At 31.9% G+C, this 22165-nt stretch overlaps 2 non-coding genes across 2 annotated transcripts; one reads left to right on the top strand and one right to left on the bottom strand.

Annotated features, from left to right (window-relative positions):
- The first annotated feature begins 13723 nt into the window (after positions 1 to 13723).
- Smp_tRNA_00207_Gln_TTG.1.1 lies at positions 13724 to 13790 on the top strand. Its single transcript has one exon. It is a non-coding gene (tRNA).
- Positions 13791 to 22013: 8223 nt separating this feature from the next.
- Positions 22014 to 22085, bottom strand: Smp_tRNA_00048_Pseudo_CGA.1.1. The gene has a single exon. It is a non-coding gene (tRNA).
- Positions 22086 to 22165: the final 80 nt, after the last annotated feature.

Consider the following 22165-nt stretch of genomic DNA (forward strand, 5'->3'; position numbering starts at 1 on the left):
CTAGCCACTATCCATCTTTGCTTATAATGCTTGTGAATTTAGGCTATATCGAGGCAATACGCACAGTATGCACATATGCCAATCAGAGACTGACCAGTTGCAGTCCTAAACATCAATGGGAAGATTCAAACAAACAATACTAAGTGAATTTAAAACTTGCTATTGATATCAACTTTCATTTTAATAGGAGTAAATCAAATATGGAAGTCAGATAATTCAGGTATTTAATCAGTTGAAGATAATATGTATAATAGATTAGCAATAATAAAGATTGTTCATGAGATTTTTCTTTTCATGTAATATACGCCTGTGATCTATATATGTTATCTAAATAGGCTGATATGGTTGCTACAGATTATATAATGGAATCAAAATATATTAGACTGTTATTAATATAAAACAATCTAATTATCTTTAGATATCTCTATAAAAGTAAACTTGACCATCTATTCATATATGGTGTAATGAAAAATACAATATGAATTTGATTGACAACACAATATCATATAAGTAGTCACTTCATTTTCATAGGATTCTTAGATTGGTATTAGAGATAAGATTATAGACTATTCATAAGATATTCTCACCAATCTATTATTGTCAGTCATTCTAAACGTACACAACCCTATTCATTATTTAACTATTAATGTGGAGTTGACTAGGTCACTGTATTTACAAGTAATTGACGTTAAAAAGTTTACCGACTTTAATTATATCCAGTTGGAGAAATCTATTGCATCAATTTATTTCATAATTAATATAGGCTGTTTAATTCCATAGTTTAAATCATGAATTCATCTTAGCTATACCGCCACGGAAAGCCTATAAGCATTGAACGGTTGTTTCGTTTCACCCACTTTAGACTACTTTTAAGTCACTATAATGTGGAACAAGGACAGTGAAAATTTCAATCCTTTCGTTTTCCAGTTATATAAATTAATCTGATTAATAAAATCATAGGTTTCATAAAGAACATTTTGACAAATGAAGACAGTAAGTAATCTTATATTACAATGACTTATAGATCAAAAACTTGTTTAACTTACAAAAATCTTATTTAACGTAGTCATCTGTTTTTCGCATTTAGTCAATTACTTGATATATCAAACCACTTGGTGTATAAATCACTGTTAGGAGAACTCAACTAGTCGTACTCGGCCGATATTTTTACAGTGTAACCTTTCTACTTTATTTCCTATCAATTTACATCACATTTTATTTGCAGTCAAAAGTTATTCAATTACCATAGATTTTAAACCACACACCTATCCGAATTAAATCACTATTACAAGCCTGGAAGCACTGAACGGTCGTTTCTTCATAATATGGGACTCCACGGTAGTGCTCATCCAAAACCCCTTATCTGAGAATCAAACTCCGGTGAAGTTGTGGATGCGCATAGCTGAGGAATTCCATACTAGGAAGAAAGGACTGTCCACTTCTAGGTTTTTAATGATAATCTAATTAGGATCATTCCGTGGTTTAAACTCTGAGAAAATTCTATAATCTCCACAAACCCTATCCTGATATCAAACATACCCTTAATAGTGACTACTTTCTAGATGTAAATCTTGGAGTTCTAACGAGAAGCTTCAACCATGTCCGGTGTCAGACAATTATCCATCATAGACAATGCAAGATAGTCACGTATTACCATAGTTTGATTGAAGTTATACATTACCATATTTGGATGCTAGTTGAACAGTCTAGAAATTAAGTGTTTCCACGTGATACCGAAAGTCCTCGGTTCAACCTATTCAACTAATTAATCTTGATTTTCAGAATATCAGAACAAGAATATTACTTCATAATAAAAATGTTTCGTGATTAAAATTATGTGATATATTCATGAGATTCGTATTATAATACCTTATCAAAAATTGAATATTACAAATACAATGTAAGAAAATCCACTTAACTGTTAACGAATAACCATCAGACATAACAAAGGATAACACTACAATATTTCCTAGTATTTATCATGAATGCTATTACTGTTTTATTTCAAAAGACTTATTTTATGTTGAAAATAGTTTCGCATCGTAATACAGAGTAAGTCAAACAATCGTTAAAAATGTCCTTAAAACTGTCTTTTGTAAATAATCATCATGTATAAATGAATGATGAGATTTGAGGTAATTTTCTCAAGATTTTAATGAGCGGTGACCCGTGGAGTGAGACATAATCCCTGGATTGTGGTTCAGTAATTGGATATGTCTCAAGTTTGTTGTGAAATTTTTGTATTCTAAGTTTATAGTTGTATAGCTATTTAAGAAGTTCAACTTTAGATGAGACAGCTGTCGAGTGTACTTTTTCATGGTTTTCTAACAAGTATCAATTGTTCGTCGAAATTATTCTAAAATTCCACAAAAATCCCAACAAAACTACATCGTTTACTCAACTTTGCAAAACATTGTAGCATATTTAAGAGTCGACTTATATAACACTATTTCCCTCCCTCCTTTCATATATACAGTATCGTTCATTGAAAATAGTGACCACTTAAAAAGATTTGTTACAAATCTATATTTATATCTATTTTCTTTGAATCTTACCAAAAATGGACATGTACAATAAACCATTCACCTGAATGTTCATTTATCCCTGATGAACAATTTGTAAGTATATTTATATCTAGATTTGTAGGTGAGTTTATTTATTCAGTTTATTAATTCCTTAATGATTATAGACGCAGAAACGATCACATATTCCATTGCAAAAACATTGAGTAAATAGCCAAAAAAAAGTCACAATAACAATGATTTCCAATCAACCAGTTAATTGATTAAGTATTTTGTGTCTGGACAAGCCTCATTCAATCCAAATATAGTATAAACAAAGTTTTTGCTTTCATAAGATTAATGAAGCATTCATGAAATGGACAAGGGGAACATTCAATTCAATGTGTCTTCTTAAAAATGTAATAACCATAAAATCGAATGTATGGTGGAAAAAGAGAACAAGAGAAAAATGTAGACTATGTCAATAGATCATAGAATAATTATACTTGTTGTTTTGTCCAACCTCCCCCTCCGTAAAAAGGAACAGAATATGATCTTATTCAATCATTTGATGGGGTGGTGATGAATATATGAGAGGAAACGGGAAGAAAAAGAGAAGCCAAAGAGTAAGGACTGTCACTTTACTATGAATATAAAGTAAACAGATCAATATCATAATATTTTCCATGATTCGAAAAAAAGTTTATTCAATAATCTATCCTATACTTTCTTTCTATTATCGTGTTATTTATTTTACAAAAGAAAAGGAGCTTAATTTCAACAGTAGCATTGAAAATATCTGAACCATAAATAAGAATGGATTAACATTTCAGTAATTCCAATCAACTGCCCCCTTTCTTTTACACGTTTTTTTTATAACATGAATATATAGAAATGGATGATAAGAGCAAACACTTCAAAGTGTCATTAAATTGACCGAAAATAGGAAGATTGTTTATCATTGTCGATTGTGATCAGAGAAAGAACCACTGATAGTCGACTATTCTTAGTTCAAAATTCCTCTATTCCAAAGATTTTTTTAAAAAAAGCAAGAATTTCAGACCTAATAACGAAGTTCATGACTTACAATGATTAGATTGGAGATTAAGGACCCTCATGTTCAACTTCAATCAATTTATCCTATATTAGGCTTTTCATTCAGTGTCATTGATGAAAAAACAATTTACCAACCATTACACAGATCAAGGATTCCGCACTACAATTTCAGTAAATAAGACCAGTCATCAATTAGTATTCCATTATTAGGTAATCAGATGGGTTTGTGGAGAGTTTACACTCTTAAGCTTAATTTTGGTAGTCCACAAATGTCTTTATACAGAGTCTCTTAGAGGCCCAGAAGAAGGCTGATAACTTTTTGTTCAACCAGTACTCAATGAAAGGTTCTCGGAAATACCTAGAAAAATAAATAATTATGTGTCACTTTTTGATTGGGTTACTCAATAATATTACCATATTTCGTATGTTTCTAGAAGTTTATGTAAGACCAAGGTCACATAAAACCTGATAAATACACTCGATTTTCTGTTCACATATTAATACTAGGGTAAAATTCTTACTCTTACTTCGCTCTTTTTCTCTGTAGTCTTAGTTTAATTGTGGAAATAGTTTTGGGTTCTAGGAAATGGTTGGGAAGTTAATAACTAACGTCCAAGTAGCAGATTTATCTACCCAACAATCTCAAAAATTTCATATACTCACTAATCAAGTAGTTCCCAAAGAGATTGTATGATAGTTACTTTTATCGATAACTGACAAAAATTGGACATCTTAAACATTTAATACCAACTCATGCTTTTCACAAAATCATTAGTACTAAAGTATAATAATGTATCGGATTGTGTGTCTTATTCTATGATAAATTAGCTAATTCTTGGTTTTTAATGTCCCTAAATTTGACAAGTCAACGCTTAAATTCAATTCCAAATTTTACAACTACTCATTTATAGAAATTGTAAGAACCTATAACAGGTGTGATGAGACAATAATTAGAATCATAACATACTAAGTTTAGATGTAAATTAAAATGTAGATTTTCGATTATTCATTGAAAGATTTTGAATTTCATTGTAAAAATTTAGTTTATTGTTCTATAATTTACTTTTTAAATTAAACAATGAATAAAATTAATAGTTGAAAGCATGAGTCAATTGAAGCTAGACCACCAAGGAAAACCTGGAGGAGTCCCACAATAGGACAAAACGGCCGTCCACTGCTTCCAGGTTTTCCTTGGTGGCCTAGCTTCAATTGACTCATGCTTTCAATTATGAAAATACTGAAATCTCCACAAAACCCCTTCGGAATAAAATTAATTTAAATTCTCAATGAAAAAAGAAATAGAACATTATACAATCTGCTGTTGATTCTTCCAAAATTATTTTACAGTTGAATTCATGAGTCAACTGAAGCTAGACCACCATGGAAAACCTGGAAGCACTGGATGGCCGTTTCGTCCTATTGTGGGACTCAGCTGTGCGCATCCACTATCCCGTCTCGCTAGGTCCGAACCCAGGACCTATCAATTCCACGCGCGAGCGCTTAACATCTAGACTACTGAACCGACTGGCATCCAAATGTGTTAATGTCTAACTTCAACCAATACACGAAATTAAGCAACCATCCACCATTGTCTTCAGTGAGTTACTATCTCACAACAGACGTGATTGAACTCCACTGGTCATTACTTCTCACTAGAACTCCAGGAAATACCTCTAGAAGCCAGTCACTAGTGAGCATATGATTATTATCATATACTATACTATATATTGTCATAAACTAGTATTTCTACAGATTACCAAACAGATGAACCCATTTAATAAAACCCTTCCATCTCCTGTTCTAGATCAAATTGAATAATTTAGTTTCTTTTGTTGTTTATATCGGTATGTTTTTTAAGTTGCTAAATCAGCGACAAGGAAAATTGTTCATCTACTATATTCCATCTCATAATAAATTATCATCGCCTTATACTAAGTTACTCATACACTTAATAAATATTATAGGTTTACACGAGGAATAGAAACACTATTATATGATAATTGTATAAACTAAATTGTTCCATTAAATCCCATTATAAAAGTATTTTATAGTTTCTTAATTCGTGAAATTGTTATACCATAGTCGCCTGAATAATGAGAGTATAGTTACAATTATTGCATTTCGTTTGTCTTCCCTCCTCACTTTAATCCACCATCAATAATTATTAAACTAATTCTATTGTTTGTAATGATTATATCAGTAATTATACTCTCGTGTAATTTAAAATGTATTGCAATTATATCATTGTCGAATTGTCAACAAATAACTAACCAACTTGTTATTTAATTATTTTATCTCTGTAACAATTAAAAAGCACACGACAACAACAACAGAACATTGACAGATGTTCTTAAAACTGTCAGTTCAACGGTAAATAAACATTTTTATTTTCACATTTCTATTTCCATCATAATTAACCGTTACCGGTAATTATTAAACAGAAAAAATAAGAATATTGTCTTAGCAACCAAAATATTTGATCAAAAATGAGATAAAGTAGAATCGATCATGGTGTTTGATCGAATTTTTATAATTTACTAACAATGAATACGAATATACTAAACATATTTAGATTCATAAATTCATAAATGTGTCTTAATATTACTCTAGACTGATTATTTGTGAGATAATGTGAAAATACCTACATGGTTCGTCCTCAAGTCACGTGAACTGAACTATTAGAGATGTTTGTAAAACTTATTGTCAACTCTCAGGATATTTATATATCGTTGAAGGCTATTCATGGAAAAAATGCATTGAAGGAGACAGTAATCATAGAGAGAATCAAGGGTTGTGAAAAATGTAAACATAACCAGGACAGCATGAAAACCAATGTGTGTATTTCAAAATGTGGTCTCCATCTCAAAAAAAATATTTGGATGAAAAATTGAATAGTAGTCTCGCCCCATTTTTTGGATCTTTCATCAACATATTAACCCAAGTGTGAGATTGAACATAACTTTTATGTAAATAAGTTGGCTTCACTGACCTAAAATCAATTCGTTAATAAATACATAGATTTTGACAAGAAGTCAGAATTTTCAGAGTTAAATTCACGAGTAAATCTAAGTTAGACAACCACTGAAAGCCTGGAAGCACTAGATGACCGTTTCGTCCCATATAGGGCTCTTCAGCAGTGCTCGTTGATGATCGCTAGTGACTAGCATTGAGAGTGAACTCTTGGTGTTCTAGTGATAAGCTGTGACCAGTGGAGTCAAATCTGTGTCAGGTATGAGATAATTATGCACTTCAAACAATGGATAATGAGTTGCGCAAGATCGTGGGGCGACTGGAGTTAGACATTAACACCGTTGGATCTCGGCTCAGTGGTCTATAGACCGTGGGTGTGCACTGCTGGGGAGTCTCATGCTATGAAGAAGCGGTCGTCCAGTACTTCCAGGTTTTCAATGGTAATCTAGCTTAGATTGACTCGTGAATTTAACTTTGAAAATACTACAATCTCCACAAATCCCCCAAATTGATAATAAAGTAAAAATACAAAAATGTCATAATAATCGTTTTAATTCATTATTAAGTATTCTATTGTTTAAACTTTATTTGAAAACCATCATTAATGTAGATCATGGTGGTATAAATTTCACTAGGTAACTACAAGAAGAATTATTGACATGTGGTTTAAATATAAATAATAATTATATTTTTATATATAGTATTTTGTTACCTACAGTTCATCAATTCACTTGTTTAAACCAATACAACATTTCTAGTTAGATTATAACATGAGAATAGTTGAAATATTTATTGTAATAGTAGTATATATAGTATTTGTATCATTTGCTCTATATTCCTCTATGTATATAAAATAACAAAATTCTTGATGTTTTAAATATACGGGCTGTGTGGGTGTGTTTTGTTTGTTCCCAAACCAACTTCAACTTTCATAAACAACATTTCAATAATCATTGAAGCATGTTTATTTGCTTTTTTCCTCAAAAGAGTTTTGTTTTATTTGATCAGATAAAAAAGAATTACTCCGCCTTTTGTTTGTCTTTTGTCTAATGGATCAGTCGGTTGATGAAATGAAATGATGATATCATTTTTTAAAAAGTGCTAAGTATGTATTTTGGGCTCCTTCAAGCTTAACGTTTAGTAGTTTGTGAAGATTTTCTTATACAGTTTTGTGAAGATTATTTTACATAATTCATTTGATCTCATTTATAAAAAGTCATCTAACTTATTAACAATTATGTACACACTAGTGACCGACTTTGAAATGTATTTCTAAAACTCATGGTACATAGCTGCAACCTGAAAAGTTAACCCAATCTGGAGACAATATTTTATTGATTTCATTAATCGGAGATTAGATGTATATATTGAGTAAAGTTGATAAATTTAGATTATTAAAGTTTTAATTTAGTGTTTTAAACGTGTTCTCTTTTCATAGGAGCCTAGATACGTTGAATATGATGGTGTATGCTATTAAAGTTACACTGATAATAGGTCGTTAAGTTGGACGAAACACTTGTATGACTCTTGTTAAGAAAGTGATCACATACTTGATTGGACAGAGAATTTCATAGATGCTTCAGAAACGAATACCATACTGTGATAGTTTTCATCGATCATTGGGTTAATTATATCAATAATTTTAGTCATTTCATTCCCTTAGGAGTGAATTTATGAAACAGATAGCCTACAAATGATGATTGGTCTGAGTTCTACAGTAATATATGCTGACTCAGTTATTAGTGAAAGCAGTAATCATTTCACTGAAATTTTAGAATTAATAAATTGCAGTCCGTAATATCGGCAACGGAAAAATATAATCCACTACAAATAAATCCACCACCATTGAAGAAGGTATTGGCTATCTTGACTCTGAAATGTAGTAGATAATGAGTTGTCGTTTAGAGCACAAGGCACTACTTTCGAAACTCAGTATGAATCTTAATACTGTCATGGAAGTGCATCCGGTTAATGAGTCCTAAACAAGATAAAATGCGCTTTCTGGATCCCTCTGTTAATTATAATCCAAATTTACTGAAATTTGTGACTATATTAAGACTATTTGCTTAGGACCCACAAATGATAATAGATATTGATCAGTTGCAGTCCTTACTATTAACATTGGAAAAGTGAGAACTCTTACAAAGAATTTAATAGATGATGTTAGTGAACAAATATAGTGCATTTAAAAAAGATACTGAAATTTCCTCGATCTTTTAATTTTTATCAGCTTTCCTTCAAAATTTCGCGTATTTATTTTATGTATTTCGTAATATGACCTAACGAATGTATTATCAAATATATGATGAGATTAGTTACTCTGTGATATATGTATACTGACAAACTGGAAATAAATACCCTAACACATGTAGTTGTAAATCACTCCTTGATACCAGCAGTCCAAAAGGTACTCAACAACAAAGCTGGGATAATTAAACCTTAAAAACTTAACTCAAGTTTTCAAGTCTTTTCTTGACATCTCTCAAGTAAGACGATCCTTCCACTCGACAACCAATCTAGCAATCTAATACCTTTGTGTGAAACCAAACATATTATTACTCATACCTATTATAGTCTTCTTCTTGATTGTTCTTCTGTTAGGTTAGTTTTCGTCTTCTGTATGCTACGTTTAGAATAACCTGGCGTCAGTATATCTGTCGGTTCTGTTACGCGAAGTTTTCTTCGTAAATATATTTCCATAATAAAAACGAAATAAAACTAAAGTACTCTGTGAGGAACAAATGTATTCACATTTGTAACTTAACACCGACAAAAGAGTAAACTGGTTTTATTTGTCTTTTTTTAATCGTCTAAAGACACAGCTGATGACTGAAAATGACACTGACAAATCTTGTACTTCATATTACCAGTTGATCTTAATTAGACAACCATAGAAAACCAGCTAGCACTAGATAGCTATTCAGTTCTAATACGGGACTCAAGGTTGCATAGCCCCCCTCCAACTTGGGTCAAAGTCAAGACATTGGGGACTTATGATGAGGGCGGAAGTAACATTGTACATTCCATATTATGTCTTGGAAACATTTGATTTAGATTTGCCATCAGCATTACAATGTTCTGTCTTAATCAAAGTCACATATGAGGTAAGCTATTTTTCAAGAATGACACTTTTAATCCATTAAACATAAAAGATTTTGTATTATTATTATTATCATCATAGTTATTATTATTATACCTAGTACTAACTGGAGGACTTGTTTGATTAATCTATGAAGTGACTTCATATCAGGCGATACTAAGTATTATATTTGTTCCCTTAATAACTCTCTAATGAGATTAATATGTCTAAGATTCAGACAGTACGAATCTATGGAAATACTTTACATGCATTCTTAAAGGCTCGAAAATTTATCTTACTGTCTTAATTACTTATTAACTATGGACAATTTATTGTCTCTAACTAAAAATGATAGAAAGATAAATAATTTATTTTTGTGCAAATACTTTATAACACAACAGTTTATACTAGTTAATTTCTACATTTATCACATTATAAGTAATAACAATAATGATACTATCTTTAGTATGACATCAGGCAACAATTTTAAGAAAAGGATCATTGTTTAGTGAAGTTATTTTCACTAGATACATCTATAAATATATGTAGACGAATATTATATAATCCGATTAACAGTGAGGATGAGACAACAATAAATTGGTTATTTCTCAGTTGTTAATCATTAAAAATAGCTCAATCCCACAGGAGATCATCTGTTGTCCAAATAGCTCACCGATTCGGATAATACAGGGTTGAATTTCATGAGGAGCTTCGGTTCGTCCACGATTATAAATATTTCTATCCAATATGCATTAAATATCAGAAAATCCAGGTTTATAGTTATTGATTTATCTCTTCCATCAAATAGCTATTTAAACTAACGGTCAACCTATAATTTGATCGATGGAGTATGATCAGTACCAAAAGCCAGACAAATATGACATTGATAACTAATGATCAGTTAATAAAATACCATATTTATGTATTCCAGTATTTAATGTTGATCGATTAAACTGACATTTTGAATATTGAACCATGTGATTCAACATACTGATGCGCTTTCATGGAAGTTATATTGTATTATAATTCGACACTAAAATAAACGACTTAGTTATCCAAGTAAGTTTTTTCTTATGTTTATTCAGTAAAATAATCAATAATTCACTACATCTTTCTCCACTGATACGTTGTTAAAACAATCATCAAATGACCGGTCATTGTAAATTTTTATTTGCATTAAAAATTCAAGGGATCTATATCTCATGTTCAATAAATAAATCCATTTTGATATCACATAAGTCAGTATATGAAGACAAATTATTTGATTGTAAAAGCGGAACTCGATGACTGTTTTGTTTACCCTGAGGTAAACCGATAAGTTATGCAAGTATATATCACTTATTATAATAAGCACGATTTCACTAAATAAATATGTATGATATTGTTTATTATTTGTAAAATACTAAGTAAATCTTTACTAATATCGATTCTTTACCCGTATTTATCACTAGTATTATTACTATCATTATTTAAGCCTTCAGTATTGAAATGATATATACATATAGTTACATTGAACATCTTACACCCGTATTACCTCATAAGTTGTCTTACCTTATACATGAAGAGAACGATCAAAGACAAAGTATAGATAGCTCATGGTCTTAACTTTATTAGGCCTTAGATTTTTGGTCGAATGTACAAATTAAAATTAACATTCAGTATAGATTTAAACAGATAAGAAAACAATAAGTATTTGTTTTGTAATAATTTAAGCCTCACTTGTAGTCATGAATTCCACATATATATGATATATTGCTACCTAGAGAAAGTGTCAAAATTTATATATTGACACGTAGTCAAAATAAAATCTATCAACTTTCTTCCCATTTTACCAATGAATGTTTTTCTTTGAATATACTAGTGAACTTGTTAGAGTTTTAAGTAATAGATCAGCTGAAAACCAATGAACCAGTTAATCAAAAGATTTCTGAACCTACAGTAATCTAGAAGATGAAAATATATAGGTTTACCAAGTATCATTTCAACTGTTTGATTTCCCAGTTACAATAGCAGTGATACACAAAAACCCACTGATGATGTTTGTTAAAAACATATTTTCACCTAGAAACCTGAAAAAATCGACATATAAATAAGTAAATTCAAAGTTGTTTAATTTTCCCACTAAGATTTCGGGCGGTCGTGAAGATCTTTGAATCCCTAATTTGCATCACAGAGTACTGACTAAAATCTGTAGAGGCAATTCCCAGAGTTATAGTTAGGAATCATGACCTGTAAAGTCCAAACAAATTTAGTAGTGATACAGGTTACAGTAGTGATAATGAACGGTAATTATGCAAGATCGCAAAATAACTTAAGTTGGAAAAATATAAACGATTGGATGTTAATTCATTAGTCGGAAGGTTAAGGACTCCATGTAAGACCTGAATTTCCTAGGTTCGGTTCCCTCAAGGGTAGTAATTTTTAATTACTGAACAGTGTTATATCAAAGCGAAACCGCTCCCTAGTGTTTTCAGTTTTCCAATTGTTGTCCTACTACAGTCAGTAGGTAAAAAGAACAGAGTGCGACCACTGCTGCATGGGACAGTCCATGGCGTGTAATCAACTGACGCAATTTGGTTGTCCTTTGGCTTGATGAGGATCGGTAAACTATTTAATATACGGTGACCCCACTACCAAAGTGATTTGGCTGGGGCTCAGTGACATTTCACTTGAATTACAGATTCTTAGCAGATGATATATAACCATAAACTTTTCTTAAAGATCGATTTAATTGATTCATACAATAAAGGACTTGTGACAAAGGTATAGTTCCCGTTGATGTGCTAATAACCAGACTCAAGGTCTCTTGGTAACGCTCTTCCTACTAATCATAATTGAATGTGGTCTACTCTGATGATAACTCGCTTAAGTTTGATGTTTAGGGTGGCTGCGGTTAGCCAACAGGAAGCTTTTAGTCCAGATTTCGTACTATTTGGCACTTATCAGCAAATCGGATATATAGTCTTTAGGGAACTAATGAACTGTGGTGAATTCGAAGCTAGGTTATTCAGTGAGGCGAGAATCGGAAGCAGATATCAAAAGAATGAATAGCACCTGGGAACGAGTAGAAAAGAAAGCCCAGGACAGAGTAGGCTGGTGAATCCTGGTTGCCAGTCTGTGCTTCAAATGAGGTGATGAGCGTAAGTAAGTAAATAAACAAATAAATTTACCAGTCCAAGTGATTATCTGTGAGACAATTCGGACCTAATTAGATAGATAAATTAATAAATCGATCAGTATTCTTAAATACTTTGTGATTTTATCAAGCTTATTTAAAAGAAACCTAAAATAATGACACTATAACATAATCAGTATTGCTCGACTTTTTTTTGTAAATGTTCAATAAGTAACTTATTTGTCCACCATGTCGTTATTCTCTTAGAATGTCTAGACAAAACACAGGTATAAATAACTTGTTTATTAAATTCATTAACAATTTTTTACAATCTATCATTTACATTCCGATGATGTTCTTTCCTTATCATTAGTCTCGAACACAACACATATAGGAGTTATTAACTCATTAAGGTAACATTATGCGTTGATGTTACTGAACAGTTTAAACTCATTAATTAATTGAAAAGAAAAATTCCAAAATCAAATGAAATTGAAATCGATAACATTTTTTTTTTAAAGTACGAAGTGGAAACAGTTCATTAGTTCATGTGTGTGTGTGTGTGTGAATGTACAGACTACTTACTTGTCAGCCAAATATCATTAATTGTATGTTAACATGTTTAAATAAACAAATATGAATATCACCATTAACATCAATCACTTGAATGCTAATGACATTTACAATTAGAAATGTAAATCTTTGTTTCTTTCTGAGACAAGTTTAATTTATCAACAATATATCTATATCTATATATAGATACTTTTGAAATGAAAATATAAAATAAATAAGAAATTGATGGAATATAATCACAAAAGTTAATAACAGTAAATCATTGTATTAGTCTCTATTCAGACAATATTTATTCAACACAGGTAAGTTGTTGTTAAGTTTCATTGAATGACCTTTATTGAAATTTAAATTCACTTGGTATTACTTGTTTGAATCTTCCCGTTGATGTTTAGGACTGCAACTGGTCAGTCTCTTATTAGCTATCAGAAATCAGTAGCTGAGTGGATAAAGCGATGGCGTTTGAAGCGAAAGGTACTGGGTTCGATTCCCAGAGTGAACATCAACTCTGAGATGCAGGTGCATGCAGCTGACGAGTCCCAAATAGAACGAAACGCGCATCCACTGCTAGCCACTATCCATCTTTACTTTATTGAAATTGTTTAGATCTTTACCCACATATATTTAACGCTGTCAAGAAGAACTTCATGACTACAATTCACCAGTTATGCCTAAGTTCACTGTAGATTTTAAACTTTACGGAACCTGTGGAGATGCATTCCATTAATACTACAAGAAATCAACTGACTCTCTAGTTTATGTTATCCTTATTTTAGTTTTACACATATCGTCGATCACTAATATTGATACTGAGCGTACTCAAGTTATAAAGAAATGGTATGACAGTCTAGTTTACATCAATGTTACACCTTCGCGGTTAATACTTAACCCGGATTATCCTATCGTGGTCTCATGTGCTGTGACTATAATTGTAACTGCATAGGACAAGCGTAATTTTATTAAGGAAATGTACTGTAGGAAAAGATTGGTTATATATAAAATAAAACTACTGTTACATGGGCCAGTCCATGGCAGGACACTTATTAATGATTGGCAGTTATCCTTGACTTAGACGATGTTCAGTAAACTGTTCAGTACACAGTGATCCGCCGTCTGATGTAGAATCAGTTCATCTTGATGGATGATTTGATTAGGCCTGAGTGATATTTCACTGGTCCTAAACATTATACACCAAGGCTATATAATTTTAAGGCCTTATTCGTAGGTATTTTGCTTTCAGATCTGATAACATATCAATTCTAGGATACTTGTTTCAAATTAATACGGTCATGCAATGGTAACACATCCTACTCATAAACATGAATTACATATAAACCGATATTTGTAATGTCAATATTCGTCAGTTTTTTTATTTGCCATGAAATTTCTACTTCCTGTTTTTTGTACACATTACTCTGCCATTCTAATAAATAAACTGTGGTATTTAACAAGAAATAAAGGCTTATCTTTTCAAAAGAATTACAAGAGTAAAATTATCAATCAATTTAACCTCAAGGTTTGAAAATGTACTTGCATAACTCTGTCCACTGAGTATAACATATCCCAGTTAGAAAGGGAAACCATAATGCATTTATTTATTATACTTAATCGACTGATGATGATTCTAACGTCTGCCTATATGCTAAACCACATTTCGCACTCTAAGTACAGCTTTCCATGAAACATTGGAAAAATATTTTATGGTTAAATAAACACTTTCTAATAGATGTTTAAGTTTGAAAAAAGTTGAACCAGATCATTGATTAGGTGATTAAAGATCCAGCTTATAAAACTTGTAGACAAAAATATACACATACTGTCGAAAGACATAAGTAACCAAACACGATACACATGCAACTCAGTGATACCTACTACCTAACGTAAAGTAATATCATCATAAAAATCAAATTCTGTCTACTTAATACAAGGTTTATCAAGAGGATCACTTCGAAGCTATAACTCTCTGGATTTTTTACAAAACATGTAAGTTGTATTGTTCAGTTAATTGTAAATATAATTTTTAGCTTGGCAAATTGGTGAAGAAAAAGGTCTTCGTAGTTTACATTACATCGATCTTAGTTAAAATCAGAAAGAATTGGATAGCTGTTTTATTCTAGCATGGGACTCATCAATCGTCCCCACTCATGATGTCATAGGATATCGAACACAGGACCTTCAGTCCTGTGGAGGAGTCTCATACTAAGATGCAACAGCTGTCTAGTGATTGCTGTTTTTTTATAACTAAGATCAATTCATGGTATAAACTATGAAAGCTCAACAATCTCCAAAAGCCCTTTACACACACAAAATAGCCATTTAAACAGCAGTTAACAATATGAAAGAAATAAATGGGCAATTTAATGCTTATAATATAACGTTAAGGATAATGAAGTTAATTTGTCTTCTTTTATTATTACATTCTAAATGGAGTAATTATAGTAAGAAATAAATAACAGTAACAGCACAGTAGGATAATCAACTCAATTGTTGAAGGTTATCTATTGTTAAGTGGATTTATGTGCGGATACAAAAAAAAGAACAGAAGAAGAAAGAGAATAGTCACCATGTTGACTGAGATTAAGGCAAACAAAATAATATAGTAATCCAACAATTTAAATCCCTATAATTTAAACTCTTGTATAATTCGGATTAAATAATTAATTGATTCATTTCTAAGTAAATTGAGAAAATCACTATATGCTTAAAAATGAATAGAATGTTATTTAATTTGAAAATATACAAAATTAAAATTGTTGCCTAGTTATTAAACAAATGTTTAAATATTTTGAATTACCTTATACATGTTCAAATATGATTTAATTATTCAACATTTGAAAGCGTGAGTCCCTTGAACCTAGACCACCACGGAAAACCTGGAATCACTGGACGGCCGCTTCGTCCTATTGTGGGACTCCTCACTGGTGCGCATCCACGACCTCGCCTCGTGACCAATGGAGTTCAAACCACGTTTGTTGTGAAATAGAAACGCACTGAAGACAATTGGTGAATGGTTTCTCAACTTCGTGGATTGGTTGGAGTTAGACATTAACACCAACGGTTGCCGACTCAATGGTCTATCGGTTAAGTGCTCTGGTGCGAGACTGGTAGGTCCTGGGTAGGAATCTCGTGGGGCGAGGTCATGGATGCGCACTACTGAAGAGTCCCACAATAGGACGAAACGGTCGTTCAGTGCTTCCAGGTTTTCCTTGGTTGTCTAGCTTCAATTGACTCACGCTTTCAACCATGGAAATACTAAATCTCCATAAAAACCCCTTCTGATAATAATATTCAACAATTTCTAACAAGAGTTTTTAGGTCATGTATTGTATAGATCCTTTCAGTTAATTGATCGTTATTTTATGTTATTGACAGGCGATAATGTTGAACATATACGAAACAGTCAGAGTGTAAAATACAATAGGTTTGTTATGATAAATAACTTCCTTATTGAATAGTTTCATAATCATTCAAAATTGATATTGACTATGTTAGTGTTGATGGACTATGCTAACCGAAATTTATTTTATCCTGTATCATCGCCAAATCACTTCCTAGTCGTCCGTCACCGCGATAATTCTCTTTCTCGTTATTTGTTATTGGGTTATTCAGTAAGAAGATATCTGGATACAATTATTGTTCAATTCTGTTGTATCGAGTGTATCCTTACGTCTGAACTATCGATTTATAATAATTTTAATATAAAATTTCTTAGATACAGTGGTTTATTATCTGTAAATTTAAATTATTTAGGATATTTCTACATGAATCACGAATATAATTAAGTATAAAGTTAGCGACAGAAAATCTTTGGAATAGCCTCGATTGGTAAATTAAGTCATCTGTTATAATTAGCATAAATAAACTGAACAGAAGCTTGTATCACAGTAGAGTTTGAAAGATCAATCTTGTATGCTTTCCAAGAAAATCGATTCATCTATTTTGAAAGTATTACAGTTAGAAAAGTCATTATAATGTTAGACAGCTGTAAAAAATTAACAGAAGGCCATGAACCTTGATTTCATGCTGGTTGAAACTTACGATTAGGACATATCTGCAATCTCGAAAGGGGTGCTAACCGGAAAACTTGAACCTACTTCACTCATTATATTTTATAAAAAAAACATTTCCACTGATCCGTTTGGTAAAACATGATTGATAAAACATTATCAATATCAATCACTATTAAATTTCAGATCAGTATAGTTTTCATATGAACATACAGTGAAGATGGAGAATTATTCTAAACCAGATAAAACTGTATAGTTGTTCTTGTGTTTGTTTGTAAAATCTGAATAGTACACGTACTGACGACCACGCTAGGGATTTGATGAACCAGTAACATCCAATCAACTGAATTAAATTCTGTAGTTTGATATTTTGTAATTTTGGTCAATACTCAACATCATTAATTATAAAATGATAAATACTGAATATTCATCTCATTGAATAGTAAAATAAGTTCTAAGCATAAAAATATAGTGTCATATTAATGACAAGGTTTCTGATTTCTGACTACAATTAACAAAAACAATAATCCTAAAATTTAATGGCAGTTGGTTACAGTTTTGTTCTTTTCGCCTTTTTTTCTCTCTCTCTCTCTTCGTCTCTGCCTCCTTCACGAATTTCAAACTTTCGCAACTCATTTTTTTCAGATACTAATTCATGAAATTTTAGCCAACTGATCGTTTAAATAAAAGCATTGTTTTAAAGTGTTTCATCTGATAATTCTCAAGTTGTCAAATATCATTGAATCTATGTTTGTATAAATACGATCATTAGTTGCTGAGTTTTTAAGATGAAAAAATAGTTGATAACCAACAATCTGATCCATACTCAGATATTCATCCACACATAGAGATATAGATGAAGTTAAGATTAAATCTGTTTCTAATGTTATGAACAATTTATTGTGTAGGAAAACCCTGAAAATATCTGTGGTTTGGTTATTGCTAGTCATGTAACCGAGAGAGAATTTTAATTTCTTCCTGGAAAATAATTGTGGTTTATAACAAAAAAACAGATCAGAAACATAGTAGTAGTAGTAGTAGTAGTGTAATAGAATGTATGACACTCTCGACTTTAGGTTTATCTCAAAATTAGTAAGGAATTATGAATTCTTCAAAGCTTTTTTAAACGTATAATCTCAAATTGAAAACAAAGGTGTCAGAACAATATAAACTTGGAAACTTAAAATGAACATGTTGATATTGAAATTTAATGTATATGGATTAAACTATATTTATGTGTAAAAATTGGTTATCACTAAATATGCTTAACAAGAGTTCATTTTTAGCTTAATAATCATGAAAATTAAGTTTTTTATTCATCATTCTGAAATTAATGAATAACATTTCTTTTTTTCTCTGCATCAATCATCATGATATGTATGATTTGCTTTGCAATATGATTTTCATTACTAAAGGTACATGAGATAACTAGCAAACTGTACTTGCCTATCATCCAGATCCATTCTAGTTGCATTGGCTAAAACACTTATTCTGTTAGGTAGATCAAGACTGTACGATATCTAACAAAAAACGCAATCAAGACAAACAGTGTAGAAGAAGCTTCTGCATCAGTAGGCCTCAACATACACAAGGGAAAAACAAAGATCCTCAAATACAACACAGAGAAAACCAATCCAATCACACTTAATGGAAAAACTCTGGAACAGGTAGAAACTTTCACGTACCTGATCAGCATCATCGATGAACAAGGAGGATCGGATGCAGATGTAAATGCAAAGAGTGGCAATGTAAGGGTGGTATTCCTGTAGTTTAAGAACATATGGGACTCAAAACAACTGTCAACCAACAACAAGGTCAGTATCTTCAATACGAACGTAGGACAGTTCTACTGTATAGAGCTGGAACTTCGAGAACTGCTACAACCATCATCAAAATAGTATAAGTATTTGTAAACAAGTGTCTACACAAAATACTCAATGTCTGTTGGCAGGATACCATCATCAACAGCCTACTGCGGGAGTGAACAAACAAGCTTTTAGCTGAAGAGGAAATCAGGGAAAGATGTTGGAGGTTGATAAGACACAATGACGAAATCATCAAAATAGATCACGAAGCAAGCACTAACTTGGAATCCTGAAGGGAAACGGAAAAGAGGAAGGCCAAAGAATACATTGCGTCAGGAATTGAAAGCAAATATCAAAAGGATAGATAGCAACTACAAAAAAATGGAAAGGGTCATCTAGGACAGAGTTGGATGGAGAGTGCTGGTGAGTGGCCTATGCTCCTCCACGAGGGGTAACAGGTGTAAGTAAATAAGTGTTATTATATATATTCTTATTGTAGAATTATTCAGTAACTAGATTATATATTATAAGCTTTTATTTGACCTCTTGGCTACTATCATACGATTTATTATTCTTAAGTTATTCCCAGTCTATTAGTTACACACTCTCGCACTCACAGCCACACTTGGCCTGATCATGTACAATTGTTATTTTCTACTTTATGATGTGCTGCGGTTTGATCTGCTGGTTTAGAAACTGTGTATGTCTGAAATACATAATCCATACAGTGGAAGCTGAGATTGTGTTCTGGACTCTACGGGCAAAGTCGTATAAGTCGGTGTTCTGACTGGCAGTCTTGTCACGTGATAATTGACAGGAGTAAAAGACACAACATAAACATATTGCAACAACCGTTTAGAAGGGAAAAATGAAAATGTAGCAAATTTAAGTTATTTAGAAGTCATGAAAGTAAGGTTTGTCTCATGGTACTGTTTTCCCATATACTGAAGGCATGGTAAAAAATCACTTTTTAAACACACTATAGCCTTCTTGATTGATGGATTTTAGAGATTTTACAAAGCATTCAGTGAATGTAACAAAAACTTTCCAAATATAGATATTGAATTATCAGTCTCAAATATTTGTCTTCAAGGCTCTGAAGTCAAACTTCTACGTTCACAGAACTTTCACTACCAAGACAGTTTGATTTTCAGTTTCTCAGAAAGAAATATCCCTATGTATTGAAAAAAGTCAATAAGTATAAAAAAAATCTGCACATTGCTAGAGGTAATAACGTATTACCTTGCAAATAATCTTTGTTAATTCTTACTCATTCATATCACAAAAAATTTGCAGATTTTCATATGACCATTACGTTTTACAAGGGGCATACATAGAAGAAAACATTTGCTTTTTCACTGATATTTTTAAACCAATGAAAATTAGACTGACATTTTCAATGTCAGCGATATTGAAGTTATCAATTATTTTTGAACTACTTATCGGACTTAAAAGTTATAACCTAGTAGTTAAAAGAAATATGTATTCGAATACGGAATATCTAGACTGACTGCAAATCAACATTTGTATACAGTTTTGTATTGATTAAAGAATAACAAGGACAAATTATACCTGCTCAAATGGTAAAGAGTATATACAGAATGTCTACAAATGTTATATTGCCACCCTCTGACTTATCCTTCTCTACCATTTAACCATATTTGGAAAACTAAAAATCGTTAAGCAAGTAGAAAGCTAAATATCAAGCTAATGTTTACTTCTCATGTAATTAATCTTGTAGTACATGCATAAACAACAGTTTCTCCACGTTTCGTATATAGTTAATTAGTGTAAAATGTCAAATTTAGACTAATTCTTAATACGATATATCCGGAAAACATTCATTAGGTTTTTTAACTTATTTTCTTCTTATTTCTCTCTTCCATCTTGTCTTTTTTATGTCTTCGAAAGAATTAGTTACCATCAATATATTTATTAGCAGTATAACTCAACTGGGAAAAAATATTTTAGACGGTTACAATCATCGTGATAATGTTTATACTAAGTATTTATTGCTTTACAAAATTCATTACATTTCTACACAGTAATCTATTCAGCAATTTGATTTTTTAATTGTGGTCGTAAATTGATCTAATTTAGACAACCACTGAAAACTTTTAAGCACTGGACGGCGACTTCGTACTAGTATGGGACTCCTTGGCACTGAAAATATGAGACTCCATAACTAATAATTAAACCTGGGACCTTCAATCTCGCATATGAATGCTTAACCCATAGACTACTGAGACCGGATCAAATGGTCCTCGACTCCTGGTTGTGGAGTCATGGGTATGCACTGCTGATGAGCCCTATAATCGGACAAAACAGCCGTCCAGTGCTTTCAGATTTTCAATGGTTGTCAAACTCGAATCAGTTTATGATCTCAATAAAATCCAACAATCCCCACAATCCCATATTAAAAACTATTTTCTTTCTATTAAATTTAGTACTAAAACAGTAATTGTTCTATCTGTCAACATTGTTTATAGTTTCTTAACGGTAATTGATATTTAAAACCTAGATTCAGGATATCCTATGAGCTACCACCAATCACATCAAAACATAGTACACGTGACTTCAAGTTAATTACATTAACGGTCATAGTGAAATTCGATCGACAGAATTAGATCAGAAATAAAAAGAGGGGTAGACAAACATGATAGTGATAATTAATGAGCAATTAATGAATGTAAAACATGATTGAATTTTTTTCTCATTGGTCATTATTACTCGCTGATACATTTATGTGCAACTAATCACATTTATCAGAAGGGGTTTTGTGGAGATTTTAGTAATTTATAGAGTTGAGATCATGAGTCAATTGAAGCTAGACCACCATGGAAAACCTGGAAGCACTGGACGGCCGTTTCGTCCTATTATGGGACTCCTCAGCAGTGCGCATCCACGAACCCACTCTCGCGGGATTCGAACCCAGGACCTACCAGTTTCGAGCCGAAGCCCTTAACCGATAGACCACTGAGCTGGCATCCAACGGTGTTAATGTCTAACTTCAACTGATTCACGAAATTGAGCAACCATTCACCAATGTCATCAGTGAGTTA

The sequence above is a fragment of the Schistosoma mansoni genome (assembly GCF_000237925.1).
Source record: "Schistosoma mansoni, WGS project CABG00000000 data, chromosome 1 unplaced supercontig 0010, strain Puerto Rico, whole genome shotgun sequence".
Lineage (NCBI taxonomy): Eukaryota > Metazoa > Platyhelminthes > Trematoda > Strigeidida > Schistosomatidae > Schistosoma > Schistosoma mansoni.